This window comes from Vicugna pacos, chromosome 26 (assembly GCF_048564905.1).
Source record: "Vicugna pacos chromosome 26, VicPac4, whole genome shotgun sequence".
Classification (NCBI taxonomy): Eukaryota; Metazoa; Chordata; class Mammalia; order Artiodactyla; family Camelidae; genus Vicugna; species Vicugna pacos.
Genome location: NC_133012.1, coordinates 21,280,940 through 21,300,034, shown reverse-complemented (window position 1 = coordinate 21,300,034; position 19,095 = coordinate 21,280,940). Strand labels below are relative to the sequence as shown.

The following is a 19,095-nucleotide window of genomic DNA, read 5'->3' as shown; positions in this document are numbered from 1 at the left end:
ACTTATTTTCCTGCACTTGTTGACAAGTCATTAGGAAAGAGAGTGTTTACTTCAATATTACCTGTCATCTAAGAGGGTCGTATTGTTTCAATAAAAACTTGATGGATTAATACTGTTTTAAAAACAAAAAAGCAAGATGCTATGAACGGTCCTGCCTCTATTCACAAGCTGTAAATATTTGCATCTGTAGACATACATAAAAGTAAAACTAAAAGCAAGAAAATAATAACATATAGAAAATTAGAGAGTTAAAGAAAATGAGGTGGTTAGAAAAGTGTGCAAATATTATATAATCAAAATCTAGAAATGATTATTGTACTGATCTAATGTATGCTGCCAAAAAGACAATTTCTTACCTTAGAATATCATAATAAATACAATAATTCGATTATACACAGTAGACGTTGACAAACATAGCTAACGAACTTCGCATTTATCATTTTTTAAGGTACAAGATTCCTTTCACTTGATCCCTTGCTTTGATATTATTTTTAAATACCATCTAATATCCTGTTATAGATTTTTTCAGTAGACTGGTTAACAAAATGTCACCAATCCATGAGAGTTGGCAGGAAGTCAATGACACTTTATCACAGAGGATCGCAGGCATGTTCATAATAATAATGATAGCTCTAGTATGCATTAAGTTTCCTTCCGTATCTCAAAACCATTGGGTATAATAGATACCAACTGAAATGGGGCCAGCTTTATATTATGACATGCGAGTCATTTAGAGTTCTTATTCACTGACCAGAAACCACAAGCTAGGGCAGAGAAAAATTACAATTTTATAATTGTAATTCCAGGGAAGAATAGTTTGTGGGTAGCACATGGTGATTCCAAACAAAATTTAGTTAATACAATAAAAAAGGCACCACCCTTGGGCTATTTCAAAACCTGCAGTGTAGTTACTCGGGAGGTCACCAATGCACCTGAGATCTCTACAAGAGCCATGCTTGGCCTGTAACTTCTTCTAGAACAACCCACCGGTTTCGCTTGCTGCCTACTTTATGTTCATTTCTCTGGGGAAGAAATCTGAGAATGTTTTGTATTATGGGGATTTTATTAGCAGCAGAGAAAGGCACGTTTATCTAGCCCATCTCTACTCCCCACCTCCACTTAACTATAAAAACAAAACTAACCTTGCACAATTGAAACATACATGCATACAGAAGCAAAATGCTGTATAAATGAGCACCGACCACATATACATCGGGTTGACTACTTAGCTTGTGAAAAACGTAAGATCACTTGCCCACATGATGTGGTAATAAGCAATCAACCAATGACTTGCGGTGGAATTTAGCCTCTTAATAGCTGAAGTTCAGTTTTGTTGCATTGGAGAGCTATATAATTTCAAAGAATTCTATGTAAGCTTGAGGCATGAAGCTCTAAGTTTTTTTGTTTTAGTTGTTTATGTATTTCATTTTTCATTGACCTGGATTATTTTATGCCATCCCTTCCCCCAGTTGCTTGAAAATGTTGTCTAGAGAATTAAATTGATTTTTAATTAGGAGTTCTTGGTTTTAGACTTCAGCTAAACTAAATTGAACCAGAATATTCTTAAAGCACAAACAATGGCTGGCCGAAATTCCCAGCTCTCCTTTCAAGTATTTGCTAACGTGGCATTGATCAATCTACAATTCCCAGACTGAGGAGAAGTGATAGGAATATTGGATAAAATATGCCATCCAGGCCAGAAAGATAAATTGTTTGGGTTGTCTTTTTGCAAGTTTGAGGTCACGATTCATTCATCTTGTTACTTGGCTATATCCCTTTAGTGGCTTCAATTGCAGGATTAAATATTGAATGGTGGCACATCATTCAATATATGGGGTCTCAGAGTTTGGCATTAGAAGGCTTTTCAAGCTTCAAATGGACCTGTGCGCACACAGAATGCCAAAGATGATCGTGCTGCTGATCTAGGCTGGGAGATTAATCCCTCAACAATATTATGAGACCATTCCTAACACATTGATTCGTCCCTGATATGACACTTCTGAGACAAATGGGTGTAGTAAGCATTTGAAGAATAACATTGGGCCTCCTCTACCGCCCGGTTCTTTCAGAAAATTAACCCATTAGCAGAGTTGGCTAGAAACTTCCAACATGGTAGCACCACCACCGTTTGTTAGCACAGAAATCAAAGTAAAATTTAAAAGATTCAAAATGCTTTGAGGGGAGTATTAATTCATACAGGATTCAAAAATAAAAATCATTTGGGTACCATTAGACCCTCATGGCTAAATATGCAGAATAAAAATACTAAATTAATGCACTGTCTAGTAAGTCTAATTAGAGCAAGAATAGTCAAACCTCCTTTTGGCTGAGATATTATGCTTAAAATATTTAGTTTAGTTGTTGCTTTCTTTATGCATTTGGGGGGTTGCTTATATCCCGTGCCTGTTAAAAGGGAAATGAAAACATTCAAGGATAAAAATGCATTATTTAGCCAAGAGCCCCAAGAGGCTTGAAGGATAAATGCCTATACTTTTTAAAAATAAAAAATGTGTTATTTATAAAAACATAAAAATTAAAGTTTGACAAGAACCACAAGGTCATTCGGTTTCTCTCTGCCTGTGCAGAATTATTTTATTTCATATTTGTCTGGATTGTCTGAAATGCCCCCAGGTGATCGTTTTTCACTCCTTTCTACAGTTGCTAAAATCCAGAAGTTTCTTCAAAGTAAAACTGTTTCGAGGTGGTTAGGGAAGGGGAAGAATTTGCCCCAAAGTTTCTTTTCCTAGAAACATCTCATTCTCTTTCCCTAGATTATGCTGTTTTCAATCATGATAATAATTCCATTTTGCTCCATAAACAGTTATGTCATATTTCACTTTCTTCTTCACCCTGAGCACATTTGGATTTCTCTCATTTTCTCATTACTCATTCGTTCTGTTCCTTTCATCACCTGGATTTCTCTCTGGCTCCCATCCAGTTTTCTGCATCTTTGTGGAGCATGGGGGTCTAAGTGCAAGTTCACTATTACGATGAAGCCTATATTTCTAGAAGCAGTAAAAACAGTACAGTGTTTGGAGTCAGACAGCCCTGAATTTGAATTCTATCTCTGCCACTTCCGGCTGTGAGACTGTCATCTGGTTTACTAAAAACCCCTATGCCTCGGGGTTTTTTTATCCCTAATAATGGGGCTAACACCATCTACTTCACAAGATAGTTGTGACTCTGAAATAAAATGGCAGGAGCTGGCCTGAGGTAAGCACGCAAAAATAGCGAGACTTACAATTATCATGCATTTTTAGCTGACATAAATTATTGCCGATCGATTATGGGTTTCCTGTAAATCCTTTTTTTAGATCTTGTTAATAAAAAAGATTTTGTATTTGTCTATGACTTCCTTTGAATCCAACCTCGACTGGGTTGAATTTTATAAAAGAAACACATCTTTCCAGTCAGTATACAAATGAAAAACCACGAGATTGATTAAAAAGAAAGGAATCCTGAAATCACATGTGGAGTCAAATACAACTGTACACGTTGTTGTGTGTTAGGAATGAAGAGGAGTTAACTGTGTAAGGAAGGGGGAAATCTAGGTGGCTCTGGACTGGGATTGAGACCCACTGAGACCCTGACTCAATTCGAGAAAAAAAAAATGTGAGCAGAAAGTGAAGACAGGTAACAAGTAGTTTAGATATTAAAAATTTCAAATAAGAGGTCATGGTGGGTAATGGTGGGAGAGCAGAGCAAGGTAGTGAATGGAGGGCCCGGGAGTGGACAGCACAGCTGAGCACTGACTGTGTGCCGGGGACCACGTGAAGCGCTTGTTCTGACTCGGCGATGTGCATTTTAACTCCATTTACAGATGACTCGCCCAAGGCTATGGAAGGTTAGAACAGCGCCTGCCCAGGGCACCACGGTAGCAAGTGGTGAGGCTGGAAATCAAACACAGGCATCTCTCACAAAATCTGACCCCAAACAATGTGCTCAAACTTCAGTGAGCTTGTGAATCCCCTGGAGGGATGTTAAAGCTGAGCCCATCCCCTGAGTCTCGGATTCGGTAGGTCTTGGGGGGTTGGGGTCGGGGGCTTCAGAACTGGCAGCCGCTGCCGCCCTGGGGACCACACTTTGAGAACCACTGCGCCAGTTTGCTCTGCTTCCTCTGCTGGCTCATAATTATCAGGTGGAGTGACATGCCAGGCCCAGCGGTGACTTCATTTAGTGCTTCCGTGCGGTAACCCACGTGCGCGGTTTCTAGTTCTGTTTGAAGGAAGTGCGGGATTCAGTACTAGAGGAGGACTCTTAGTCCTGCGGACACCAGTGCAATGGACAGTCCTTGCCAACAGAAATTGAAATAGGCGGACTCCACTCACAGGGACCCTTTGTCTCAAGAGCAAGGCGAAAGCCCGTTTAGAGGCAGACCTCAGAGATTGTGCGGGTTCGGGTCAGGACAACTGCATACAACGAATATGGCAATAAAGCGAGCCGTATGAATTTTTGGTTTCCCCTGTGCAGATAGAAGGTATGTTTATGTTATACTGTAGTCTGGTGTGTGCACAACAGCGTTATGTCTAAAAAATGTACATACCTTTAATGTTTAAATGCTGTATTTACTAAAAAAAAAATGCCAAAACAATGACAGTAGTGACCTCTAAGATCACTGATCACACATCACCATAACAAACATAATAATAATGAAAAGGTTTGAAACATGGAGAGAAGGACCAAAATGTGACACAGAAACACCAGATGCTGCTGGGAAAATGGTGCCGGTAGACCTTCTCCTGGCAGGGTGGCCACAGACCTTCAATCTGTAAAAAATGCAATAAAGCAGAATGCAGGAAAAGGGGGTCTGCCTGTACTGTAAAGTGAAACAAGGTCAGACCTATGGAGGGAGCTTGTCGCTGAACCTTCTATGTTTGAAAGTAGAGCACATTGAGTTTTTTTTCTTCTCTGTTTTTTGTTTAACTGAGGATGAGATTGATTCTAGATCCCAGACAGGCATTAGCTTTGGGTCATATGCCCATTGCTCTGGGGAGAAGGAAGGCAGGGGTGGGGCAGGGCCAGGGGGACACCCCCCCCCCCACACACACACACCTGTTCTAGGATTGTTGAGTTTACCAGACAATTGCCCAACTCTCCGTTGCATATTCCTCTCTCTCGGTGGTGCTGTCATACACTGCACATGGTAGAAATTCAGTGGTTGTTGACTTATGACCCAGTTAGCACTAACTGACTTCAACTTGACTGACGATCACAGAGGCAAATCAAAGGGACAGGGACGTGAAAGTGTCTCATACTTAGTTGTGTCCCACTGTCCTGAGTCCCTGGGAACAAACCCAGGCAAAGAGAATTTGAATAAAGTCTACATACTTGGTGGGTGAAGACTCGAAATGTGGTTGGCAAAGCCATGGAGAGTTGGAGGAAAGTTCAAACGTTACATTTTGCATTTTTTATTTAGGTAATAGCCAATTCAACAAGATACACCTGTGGCCAGAGCTAGGTTTCTTTAAGGGGAGAAGTCATTAGCATCAGAAAGCATTTGGTAGGTTCCTCTTAGAACAAAACAACAATTGGGTCTTAGACAGAGTAAGTCCAAAGGCTTGGCCTATCATTTGGAAGTTAAAATGGAGATTTGCCCACACTTCAATTCAATTCAATTCAGTTCAGTTCAGTTCAGTTCAGTTCAACTCACTCAGCGTAATCCAGCAAGTATCTATTGATTGCCTACTTGTGTTTACACCATGCACAGTCCCGGGCTTGGTTTTGTGATGGTGAACACAGGCCCTGTCAGGCTCGTGAGCCACCCTGGGCACTTGAGGACAACCATCTCAGCTTTCAGGTGCGTTGTCTAATGAGCTGATAAACCACTGCACACAACCTGTAATAGCTACAAGGGACCTAAAGGAATGAGGAGACATCAAATGCCAAATTCACACCTTGGTTAAAATATGAGTCCTATGAGTAAATGTTTTCGGTAAAGTATTTTGGATGGGAATGAGTGGAGACACTGTTTCAGAATATTTAAACTGGTCTTTTTTTTTTTTTCCCCCTCATCTTTAAAATAGTCAAGACTTTTTTCTTCATTGAACCTCCCAACTGAATTCCCAACACATTAAGCATTTCCTTAGAAGTGCAAATAGAGTGAAAGCAGCTGCAGAGGCTGGTGGCTGTGGTTCCCTCTGCATTAGCATCTTGCCAGGACAGTCAGCAGCGTGCTCCCGTAACGGGTACAGTGTGCTTACAAGTATGTATTTTTGCGTGTGAAAATGAGCTGTGCGTTTTCTTGGCACCAGCGATTGGTGATATCTCCACTACCTGGTCAGAAGAAAAACTGGCAAATCTGCTTGCTCCTCCAGACGGTGACAAAACACATCTCCCCCCCCCCCCCGCAGTCTCTGCATTATGCCATGGCCCATTTGAGCGGCAAAACGCACTACTCGTTCAGTTTCTGCCATAACCTTCATAGGAGATGGAAAATGTACCCCAAACTGCCGTGCAGTAAGATCATCACTCGCCTGCCAGTTTGCAGGTTTTTATACAACGTGTTATTGTTGTGAAGGTGAAGTTTATGGCGAGTGAGTCTCTGACAATCTGTCACTTCACCTGACAGCAGTAAAAGGGTCTCAGATAGCCTGTGTTTGCAACCACTGTAAATATGCCTCTAGGTGTAGCATCTTGGTAGTGAAATGTCTGAATTAACCAGCAGTCCTCATTTGCTGTTTTAAAAACTAAAGTCCACTTTCAAAGGCCATTACCTATTTTACTTGTGTGTCTTGGGGGAAAGAGGAGACAGCGGTTAAGATATTGAAAATATTTTCTTTTATTTTCTGTCTCAAAAAAACTTTTTTGGTTACACGTTAGAGATCTTATGTAATGTTTAACGTTTCCATTTACTGTAGGCATTTCAGCTTTAGTATTTGTCATCTTGTTCCAATTTAATGAAAGCTTATTTGGCCATGGTTTTCATTGGAAAGCAGAACACACGTACAACTTTCAGCAATAATATATATTTTTCCTTTTCTTTGGATTTGAACAGCCTTCTAAAATTTTCTCCACTGAAATTCTGGCAGAGTTATTTCTCCAGCATTTGGCTGAGGGTTTGGAATGTTTTAAACATTTGAAGTGACTGGGATCAATTACTGTAACCTAAAATGGATAACCTTTAAGACACAAAGCTCATGTTTTTCTTAATCATCTCATTACGTGACATTTTTCTGTTTGCATATTGATAAAACACTGTGTGTTGGCTAAATAAGGCACATTTCATTTATTTCCAAGTACTGTTGATATTGTGAAGCTGGCATATTACATATAACATTAAAGTTATTTTTAAGATAAAACATCTTTGTGGATGAGAAAAATGAAATTGAGAAGATGGATAAACTTGTAACAATCCAGCAGCCTAACAAAGTATGATAAATAGCAGAACCGTGTATTTGAAATGAATCTTAAAAAAATTCACGACACAAACATATTTTTTAAGCTCTATTTTTCTAACTAAGGGAGCTCCAAGAGTGTTCAGATTCATTCTTACCAGTCTCACTTGGCTTCCGAAAGTTTTTCTTTTTTTGGGTCTAAAATCACAGCTTCCTCTGAGAGTTGTTGACTGAGAAGGGGTTACATGGTAGCATCCTGCGATTTTTATTTATCAGATTAATTTAGGACTTACACTGCGCTTGCGAGGTAGAAAGAAAACAAGGCATTACCAGCTTCGAGATTTGACTTTTGATAAATACAAATGCGGAGCAGCTCTCTGCTGATGGCACGTCGTGTATGTGACCCATGACAGGCAGATGGCTGCAACGATGGAGAGAAATATTACAGCCAGAACATTCCTGCTTCTGCTCCAGTGGATTCAGAATACATTAGCGGGTCCTCTCTCAGCTTGCAGTTTTTTTCCTGGTGATGGATTAGTGATAAACTCATATGCAAGTTATTCCAGTGTTCCTTTGAGACCTTAGCTTTTCATGAATGAAAAGGTCGTTTGTAAACGGTCTACATACTTTCATTATTTTTTCCCATGGAGCTAGGTTGCTTTGTATAATTTTACATTGCTATATTTTCTTTGAAATCATAGCTCACAGTCCCCTTTTAATATCCTAATTATTTGTTTGGTGGTTTGGAGAAACTTGCCGTTCAGTCATGAAATAAATTAAATTTGGTCAAGAGAACTTAAAGTTGAAATCATGCTATAAACTCCAAGCTCAGACTTTCATGGGGCCAGAAGTCTCCTGGCTCATTTTGTCCTAAATGACTTTTGATTTAAGGCCAAACTTTGTACCAGATGTGTGGTATTTTATAATAATTACATGGTGCAAGTCTTCAATCATTTTCCACTGAGACCATTCAACATCTGTTTTATCAAAATGGTTTTCCTTTTTTTTTTTTCCGGGCCACAGATGAGTAAGAATATTAAGTGAGACACTGAGTCACATATTTTATTACTTTTATGCTGTGAATTTCTCTTGCATTTATCTGTTATAAAACCTAAAGATTTCTTTCAATGTCTGGGCACAGGGGAGTTGGTTTCTCTGATATTTGGGGGTTAAAAATTTAAAGGCATTCATTTATTCTTTTCTTTCTTCTTAATCCATTACAGTTCAAAATAGAGATGAAACCTTGTTAAGGAGTGGATAAGGAAGTGGATGGGAAGGGGATGATGTGATCCATTAATGCCATTTCCACGTTGAGACCACTTTATCTATTCACCAACCCACTTCACAGTAACCCTTCTTATCTGTGCTAAACAGAGTTGACAGATATTGATTAACAAAGACAAACGGTCAGAGGTCATAAATGGAAGGGATACCAGAACCATGTAATTGTGTGGAGCACTGGTCCTCATACACCTACCTGTTAGCATTTCCTACCCTCCATGAAGGGCAGCTCAAGAACTGCTCTCAGTTCAGGTGATGGGCAGGTCTCAAGAGCCCAGTAGTTGCTCAGTTCATTCACTTTATTGGAATATCAATACAGGTCGAGGGGGAGGGTATAGCTCAGTGGTAGAGCACATTCTTCACATGCACGAGGTCCTGGGTTCAATCCCCAGCACCTCCTCTAAAAATAAAAATAAACAAACGAACTTAACTACCTCCCCCCACCAAAAAAAAAAAAAAAAACCACAAGTCCTTTCATTTGCTATTCTTGAACATTTCATTCAAATCTATGCGGGAAAAGATTTATTTTAACTTTTTGAATTAATGGATAAAATACCATCTCTGCAAGAATGTATACTCCCTTGGTGTACAGTTCTTTGGTCCAGCCACGCCACATGCCTCCAAACCTTATATACTAACCGGCTGCTGTTACAGTAAAAACAGAGTTGGTGTAGCCTTCAAAGCTCTGTGCTTTTCGCACTGACGTTAGTACAGTGGTCTGTTTTCTGGGCCAACACAGACATAACCAACCATAAATATAAACATGTGCACATCCATAGCCCAGAATAAATCAAAGTGGACATAATGGAAATTTTCCAGTGAGCTTAAAAGAAAATTTAATATACTTCACCTCTTTGGGGAGAACATGAAGGCGCTGGTTTGGTTTTCATTGGAATTTTCATGTGGGTAAAACTTCCTGTTTGCTACCCTTGCTTGAGATTTTCTTATCCCACAATTACAACGTGAACAAAGAAGTCGGAGAGAAATTATATCGATACATTTTGGTGGACCAAATGAGTGCTTTGTGAGGCAACTCAAATTTTTGTACACTGTATGATATTTGAATAGAATTTGAAAGAATAAAATAAGATATTTATCTAAAATATAACTGTTTCTTCAGTGAAAGGATTTTTTTTTTTTATCATTTCTCTGACAAATCTGACTTGAGAATAAAAGGAAACATATAACCATGATGGAAATGCATTTATGTCCCAAAGCTGGTTTTCCTCTCGATTATCTTTGTTCACAGTTCGATTATTTTAAAATTGCTTTGAGATTTCTTGTTTTGGTCACATCCATATTTTGTGCCTAAGATATGACCTACGTGTAAAGCTGAGCATTTCCAAAGCCAGGCTGTTCAGTATTCCTGCCACTCAGGTACGGTTTGGCGAAGATGGTAGTTCAGTCAAGTGAAATGTACTTTTAAGTCCTAAGGTTGATCAGTCAAGAATAAGATTTCTCCAGTGAGACATTTTTACAAAGGCTCTACCTTCATAGTTCCAACAAACAGAGGATAAGGAATTATTTTGAGATAGAATGATGGTACAGCTTTAACAAGAAGAAGGTCTACAATAAACAAAAGATTGTGCATCTGCTTTAGACGACCTCTGACTGCTGTTCCTGTCACTTGCCACAGGCAGGATGCAGTGTATCTTACCTGTGAGTACAAATGCAAGACTGCTGTACATCCTGTGTCATGTTTTGTCTCGAAGACTTTCAGGCAGTTGTGGACATGCTGTCTGGTGACTGGGAGAGTAAAATGGAGGTGGGGCACCCGATTAAATTAAGTTTCAATATTATCGGTTCTTCAGAGAAGAGGATTAGCTTTCATCTCCTTCTTTAGAAGTCGTGGTAGGTCTTTGCTAAGGTAGGCACATTCTTACTCCCAGGGGACAGCAAGATACCTTTGCAAAGCAGGATACAGTTTAAGAGCAGATTCTTTTTTGCATAAAGCTTATTTTGGGTGGGGATGCGGATATAGCTCAGCGGTAGAGCGCATGGTTAGCATACGTGAGGTCCTGGGTTCAATCCCCAGCACCTCCATGAAAAACAAACTTTTTAAAGATTATTTTCTTAATTGGTAATAAAAACTTGGGCTTACCGTTGTGCTTCAGAAATTTTACCAGTTCGTTTGCGCCATCACCACACACACAGTCTAATCTTTTTAAAGAAATCCTGTAAGTTTTACTTCCCCTTTTCTTTCAGGAAAATAAGGTTAACCACCACCCTAACAGTATTCAGTGCAGTAAGATTTCGTGAACTTAAATACAAAGTTCTTAACAGGTTTGCAGCGTGTAACCTAAATGTGAAAAATCTGTGCATAGTTACCAGAGAGTACTCAATCTCAATCTTTCCCAAGGTCAGAAATATTATTTTGGAATATGAAAAATGACACCTGCAAAGTGAGGTGATTTATCACCGGAAAAAAACAAATTTGGGTGTTTAAATAGAAGCAAAACTAAGGCAGACATCGAAGCCATCAATAAAGCTGGCCAGAATTTGAAGAGAAGATCAGGACGCCACCCTCTTTATGGATCGAGTACAAATGAAGCTGACAGTGTTTGCCTGATCAGAGCGCTGAGCAGGGGAAGCCGCGAAGGCCGCGTTGTCACTTCCTCGCGCTGACACGTCCCGTGTGCAGGCAGCGCAGCCGGGCTGATGAGAAATGTCGAGGCTGTCCTCGCGTGAAGCACGTGCGTCCCTGCTCCGAATTCTCAGCTCCGGAGGCCCCGAACTACAGCGTGTAAATAAAGCACGTTTATCAATTAATGTGTTCTATTATGTTGTGTTCAAGCAGGATGACACTTAGGAAATGCCATCAGGGTAAGCTTACTGTTGACAAGAAAATACAGCTCCCATCAGAGGAGCCTGAGAAATGTATCCAGGGCCCTGTGAGCTGAGGACAAGGCCAAGGTGCAGGCACAGAATCGCTGACTCTCCTTCAAAGCCCTTCATTCAGTGCCGACGCTTTTCCGTGGAAGGCAGATCTCCTTCTAAACGGATTAGGGAGCATCAGGAAGGCAGCTGAACGGGGCTTTCATGTGGCACTGTTTTCACAAACTTCTGGCTCAGCTCTTTGGTGGGTGTGTGAGGACTCACACCAGCACCCAGACCTGAAAAAGATCGTAGGTGTAGCTGCTCGGTGCTGCCCGGCCAAAGGCTTCACCCACCGCCGTTCCCCTGTGACTTCCACCTGGTCCCCGGGAGGGTAAAAGCGGCTCCCAGCCTCCTTCAGGGAACATTCCCCGTGTGCCTCCCACACATCCCTCTGCTCTCCAGAATGTCTCCCGTTGTGCTCGGAGTTGCTCTGTGTGACTAAGGGGACAAGAGCAGGGCCAGCGTCCTCCTCACCCCTCTCATCCCCTTTCCCTTTGTACACTGGTGGATCTGGAGGTCCTGCACCTCACAGGCGTGAGTGAGAGCACACAGAGGACATGGAACTGGGCTGGACACTCTGAGGAGATGGAGAAGGATGACAAACGTCATGGCCTCCTTAAGGGACTTGACGTACGCCCGTAGTGGAAGCTGCCTGGGGCCATGACTCCCGTTCCTCAGTTCCTTCACCTGTAAACACTTTCAGATGATTAATAAGGGCCATTCTTCCTCTTAAAATAAGGTGATGCTTTACCAGTGACTTGCTCTTGCTTTCTGAACATCTGATTCTCTGTAACTTCCTTAAGAGCCTATGGAGAGAGAAATGTCAGACGGTGTTTTAATGTTAAAAAGTAAATTCGCAAAAAGCATGTTTTAATTTTTGCCTCCATTTCAACTAACAAAAATAGACTGAGATGATGTTTGATTAATTACATTGCGGACCTTTAATTCTTGTCCTGACAAGGAGACAAGAAGATTTGCCATCTTCAGATGTTTAGGACAAAGGAAGGCAGTGAAACAAAGTTAGATGTACAGTGAGACACAAAAGAATGATCACCTTTACATCCGGAATACTGTTTGCTTTCATTCCATTTGTACTGATTAGAACTATAAGTTGGTGATTTGAGCAACTTTCTATCCATGGTGTAACTATAAAATAAGAGGATTGATTTTTGATGTGTGGCATCTGGAAATCCATTTTATTGCTTTATATTCATTCCCTGAATAGCTTAATTCAGTTCTGGGGGACAGAGTTGTAACATAAAAACCAATCTCATGTAAAATAAATTCTGTAATATGAGAAGGCATAAACTTGGTTATCAATTTAGGAAACTAATTTTTTCACTCCTAGGTGGGATGTTACCCTTTTAGGTGGAATTTTAATACAACCAAGATCTATTCATTTAAAGAGAAATAGAGATTCTCAGGGTCAGATGCCTCATTTCACAGCAAGGAAATTTATCAAAATATGTCAAAATAACATATTACAGGGAAACGTGACCCTTGAAACCTCTGTGAAGAAAAAGCTAGTAGTAAGTAGTTCAGATCTTTTAAATAATGTCATTCCAACAAGACAGGAAATGTCACATTATTTGTTACTTTTTATAACATTGTAACCTGAATGACATTGGTGTTGGGGCCTGGGACCTTAAGCGTTTGTTGAGTGAATGAGTGAATGAATGTTCTTACATACTGACCTTCAATAGGAAGAAAGACTTGGGACTGAACATATTAAAGCTATAAAGAATGACTCTGAATTTTAAAAGTCTCAATAATGAAATTGACATTTGTTCAAAATACATTGCATCATTTAAAAAAGACATCCCATTAGATCACTAGAAAATGACCTCGTTTTTCTTTAATACCTTTGCTGCTTTGTGCTGTCTTGAGGAATTCAGTCTTCAGTCCCCGATCTTCCTTCTATTTTGTCAAAAAGTTTTAACGAGTACTAGAATGGCAATGCCAACACATTAAAAATCCCTTTCAGAATTGATGTACACATAATTGATAGAATTAACCTTGAGATTTTTTTCAAGTGTTAATAGCAAACTCTTGCCCATTGTTATAATCCTGAACCACTAAGTACAAATGTACCTTCCACTTCTTTCTTCAGAGATGAATTCGTCTTTCATCCTGACTTGCTACCTTTGTAAGAGGCGTCTAGAAGGATATCCATAAACTCACCATGGGAAAAAGGAAAACAGGGTCGTAATCTGATACCCAAGTGTGCAGAGAGAGATATGATATTGCACAGGGAGTGTCTCCTTTCAGATCCTCTTGTTAGTAAATCATTGCAAGAAAAGAGATAAAAATTAACTTTGTTGTATTTCAACTTTTTCTCCCAAATTCCACTCACACACACACAAAAACACACTAATTTATCAACAATTCCTCCCAGAGGCCCTTTCATCCAGATTCCTTAGTCACTTGCCTCTGTGACAATAAAACAAAAATAAAATTCAGACAGAAATATATAAGAGATTCATGGAAATTTGGGGTGAGGGTTTGAAAGCCGATTGACTGGAAAGATTGTGTTCTTCTAGAGAAAACCTTAGCAGTAACTGCAAATATTTATCCTCTTAGACTGAAAGGGCCCCCTTCTTGAAAAGGAGAAAACAGAAGTATTCTTGACACGAAAGCTGGGCAGAGGTAGGCTGGCAAGGAATTAGAGAAAAAGCCGCCAGCTATGGCTGGTTAACATCACAGAACACTTTGGCTCTTTTTTAAAAATCAGATTGAACTTGCCCAATTGAAAAGTTTAAAATAAAGAGTCATTTTTTTTTTATGTGACACTCTACTCATTAAAGTTCAGTGGATTCAGTGTGGGTGAAATAGAATTTCTGCATTCATTCAAGAAGCATTCTTCCTCAAGAACCCTTGTCTCCTCGCCAGAGCTGCTCACGATGAAATACTCAGAAAAGGAGCACATGAGGCGCTCTGCGGGTCTTTTGGCAGCCCCTTTCCTGTTCATTATTTAAAAACATGAAACCTCAGGCTTGGTTGTACTAAGTCAACAAAACAGCAGCGAGAGAGGTTCCAGATAACCAAGGCCAGTCCGGGATTTAGGTAAACATGGCAGGTGGAGGTTTCAGATTACTAACACGGGCTCATGGCGCTGCGGCTCCCTGACAAAGGCGGGAAGCACCCCAGATGAGAGAAAGAAAAGATCATGAGCCGGAGCAACTCAGTGTGGCTCCTAGCAACATCCACCTTCAGCACTGCAGAGGTTTTCCTAGAGACTCTTTCTGTCCAGCATGCCAGTTTAACCCAATGGACATCTCTGGTCTTGCCTCTAGCCACAAGGCTGGCTTTTTTTTTTTTTTAAATCCAAAATGTGTTTATTGGGATGGTTTCCCATTCATCTCCATTCAGGGTGCTGTTAGTGCTGCCTCCGTCTGAAGGAGCATCCTTCGGTAAGCCTTGCTCTTCCTCCTGTCGGCTGGCAAAGGACAGGAGAGCCGCCAATACACAGAACTACTGTTTGTGCACGGCTGAGAGGGCGGCGATTTTACAGCATCCGGGGCATCTCACATCCGTGAGATGGGAACTGGGGCTCCGCACCAGATGCTGCTGCTTGTGTTTCCTCTTCTCCTCTTCTGGGGACAGATGAAGGAGACCCACGTGTTCCTGTGGGGAGGTCGTCACCCCTGGAAAGGAAGGCTGGCTTTTATCTGACTGGGGCGCCTGGCATTGCGCTGGGGTCATCTCTCAGGGGAGAGACGTCCTAGGAAAATAAAACCTGCAATCCTTCTGCTCTGTCACCATTTCTATGAGGAAATACAGTTCCTCTCCCAGCCTGAGTCGCGAAGTGCGTATTTCCTTTCATCCCAGCAGCCAAAGGCGAGGCCCCCTCATTGTAACTAAAGTAACCCCAGGACATTCTGTTTAGTTATTGACACATCTTCAAAAACATCTATGCGATGACCATATTGCATTGTCTGACTTTAAGTTCACAAGGATCGTGTCCTGTTGAAAACCCCTCCAGTGTCTGATACAGAAGACTAACAGCCAGGGGTGCTGGGAAAACGTCAATAATGAAGAAGACAATTATGATGACATGGTCAAGTGTATAATAATGAATCAGGCAACACTCTAATTTTCTTGTTCTGAGAATAGCATCCTCGGAAAGACATCTCACAGATCAGTGTGTGTGGTCTGGACTGCGCTCGTATCTGGCAGATGTGAGGGAGGGCAAAAGAGGCTTGAGAGGCGGGGTCAGCTTTCCCACTGTCTTCAGAGAAACGCAGTATTTCTCTTTGCTGGGCCTTGCTAATAATTTGCTCTCAGCTGGCATGTTGGCAGGCAGATTTTTTAAAGAGAGTTTTTTCTTATGTAAAATAATCCTGTGACTTCCCAGTGAGAACACATTGCTGTCATTAAGGGGACTTGCTTTTGACTAGGAAGTTCTAGAAGCATCCATGCCCCATGAAGATGAAGAAGCGATCAGGAGAGGCTCACAGCAGAGCAAGGGCAAGGACGAGAAACCGTCTTCAAATTAGGACCACAAATGAAAAGCACATGAACAGAGAGAAAGCAGAAAAGTTTTCCCAGGTTATGGAAATATTTGGGGAGAAGCATCACCCTTTATTTTTGATTCACCGTCTTGCGTTGCTAGTGGGGAGAGATGAAAGCATTTTCTTCACTCACTCTATTTGAACTAAAGAAGTGTCTTTTGAATCTTTTCTCCTTTTTGCCCGTCGAGTGCAGTCTCCTTGTACGGTACTGTGCATGGGACAAGCGTATGCCATCTTTCTTATTTGACTCACGTTTCTTTTCTTGTCATTGCTTCAGTGTGCTCGAAGGTGGGTGGAAAGGAGGGAGTTAAAACGGGGCATCAGCCTGCTGTGAGGCCCCCTGCGCTGCAGGGATTTGATACATGGACTTATCCCTAAGCCCCTCCAGTGGGCAAGGACTGTTATCTAAAGCCTGTGCCTCGTAGCTTTCTCCACTCCCCAGCTTGACGTGGCTTGTCAGTCTCCAGGTAGGCGCCATGGTGATTACACGGAAGGTTATTTACAAGTAAATAACAAGAGAACTATTGTAGCATAGTTCTTTGCTTTTCTGATACTTTGGGGAGGACTTTCGACCTCAAGGGTCTCCTTTCCTATATAAAGTCCAAAGTGGAGCTGATGGTTCCATTCAGTGCCCTCACTATCCCTCTTGGGACCGCAGGAGTGAGTGCCTGGGAGAGTCTTAGAAACAGGGTATTATAGTTAGGAGGTTGCTGGGGAGGCACTGATCCTCACAGCTTATTTGCAAAAACACAGTTCAGTGCAGTTAGAGATGCAAACCCCTGGGCTCCCACCCTCAGATGTCCCCAAGTGGGGAATCTGGAGAGCGGCCCAAGAATGTGCATTTTAAATGAGTGTTTCAGATGATTCTCATTTAAGGGCTCTGGGACCCGTGGGTTAGCTAACGGAGGAGGGGAGAGACGTGGGCTGTTCCTTCTCCTTAATTCAGATTCCAAGAGGAGACATTGTCCCTCATGTCATTAGGTTCATAGGTTGACGATGTAGTTTGGAAAATAATGAAGATTTCCTGTAAAGATGGTGTTGTTTGTTTAGCCTTTATCTCTTCTTTCCCCCCACTCAGACACTCCTTACTGCCTCCTTGGTTCTAAAAACCTAAACTGATAGATAAACTATAAAAAAGAAAGACATTTTAAAGACATATCTGTAATAAAAAACCAAATATCTCTATGGCTGAGAAAACAAAAAAACAGAAAGATACCAGTAAGTGAAGCTGAAGAAGTTGGAGGGGCTACAGAATTTGGGTAGGAAAGGAGTCAGGAGCAGGCAGGAGTTTGTCTTCGGCAGAACGACTGGGGCTCACAGTGCCCCATCATGGCCTGGGCCTGAGCCAGCCTCTGTGCTTGAAACCAGGTTCAGCAAAGTGGTGATAGGTCTCCCTGGAAAGCTGAGTATCAGGGGGTGGCGGGATAAAGCAGACACAGCCTGCTAGCCAAGACCTGAGCTGGCGTACTCCCTGACTTGGCGTCTGGAGGTGTGACATCACCAGTTTCACGGCAGAACAAGAGCTGCAAGGTACCAATCTGGTTCTGGACCAGGGTTCCCGGACGCTGGATGGAGACAACCAAAATACTAGCAAACAGAGAGATGTGAATGAAGAAAGAGACAGAGAAGCTATGTAAATACTATCCAAAATGAGTATGCAAATCAAAATTCCAAAATAGATAAGTAAAATGAATACTAAGAAAGTCAGTAAAAGCAATGTTTGGGAGATGAATTCACTGCATGTGAAATGAAAACAATTGGTTTTAAATAAGGATGTTAGTTATCCTCAAAGTGATAAGGGAAGGAATAATGTTCATAAAGAATAAGAAACTATTAAAACAAAATAGACAGAAGGGAAAGAAGAACAGAGTAGGTGAAAAAGTACCATTAAAAATTCTGAAAAATATGGTCCTTAAAAAAAATTAATACGTAAGGTAAACTCTAGATTCAATGGAGTTGGAAAAAAAAAGTGAACTGGAAGGTAATATTAAGGTAGTATTAAGGCATTCAACGAGACAGAACATAAAGAAAAAGATTGAAAAAAATATAAGAGAGCAAGTAAGAAACATGGAGAATAAAATAACAGCCTGCAAAATACAGGTTACAGGAATATCAGAAAAACAAAGAATGCGTGCAACAGAAATTGACACAACATTGCAAACTGGCTATACTTCAATTAAGAAAGAAAGAAAGAGATAAAGAGAGAAAGAAAGAGGATGAAATAGAGGAGAAGCAGTATTTAAAGAGATCAGGACTAAGGACTTTCCAGAAGCTAAGGATGACCTGAGTTCCCAGACTGAATATACACACCATGTGCAAAGCAGGGATAAAACAGACACCTTTGCTAAGAAAATAGAGAATGTTAAGGAGAGAGAGAAAAATGTTAAAGTAACCGAGAGAAAAGACAGATGATCTCCAGAGGATCAGCTCTCAAGCAGGAGTCTTCTCATGAGCATAAACAAAACAAAAACTTTTCTTCAACATGCTTTTGAAGTGCAGAGGAAAAAAATAACGTGATTTCTATTCCCAGCTAAACTGCCATTCAGGGTATTTCATTCAAGCTCCTCATGAAAGGAGGTAAATAATTGTTCATTTCATACACACTAGCAAGGGGTGTAGACCCAGGATAGTTTCTGAGGATTCAGTCCTGTCAACACCAATTATAATAAATCTCTTAAATCAAGATGTAATAATGCCAATGCACATATCACTTCGTTAGCACAAAATTGTGCTGAGTTTGGAACAGACTGGCATGGTACGACAATTATAGAAGCTGTAAGATCATAGTTGAAGGTTTTGTTCATTATCTTATATACACAGAGATCATACAATATTCCTTCCTGAGTTTAGTTCCTAGACAAATTTATCCTTGCAAGTAATTTTGATTTCCTCCTTCAGAAAGTGGAAACTGTGTATCTCAACTTTTTCCTTTTTGTTATCATTGCTAAGAAACTACAGCCAAACTTGGTGCCTACTTGTGCCGATTGTACTTCCTGGATATCAGATTTGACAAAAGCAGAATTTTTTCCCCTACCAGTCCATGCTCTCTGCTCCCTGTAGTTCTGTCAAAAGTTACCCCTCATTGTGGACAT

General features: G+C 40.9%; 1 protein-coding gene and 1 pseudogene across 2 annotated transcripts in view; one reads left to right on the top strand and one right to left on the bottom strand.

Annotated features, from left to right (window-relative positions):
• TENM3 (teneurin transmembrane protein 3) overlaps nucleotides 1–19,095 on the top strand; it is a 1,525,061-nt gene that overhangs the window by 1,188,694 nt on the left and 317,272 nt on the right. The window lies entirely within an intron of this gene.
• LOC140689394 (small ribosomal subunit protein eS27-like) lies at nucleotides 14,869–15,194 on the bottom strand (annotated as a pseudogene).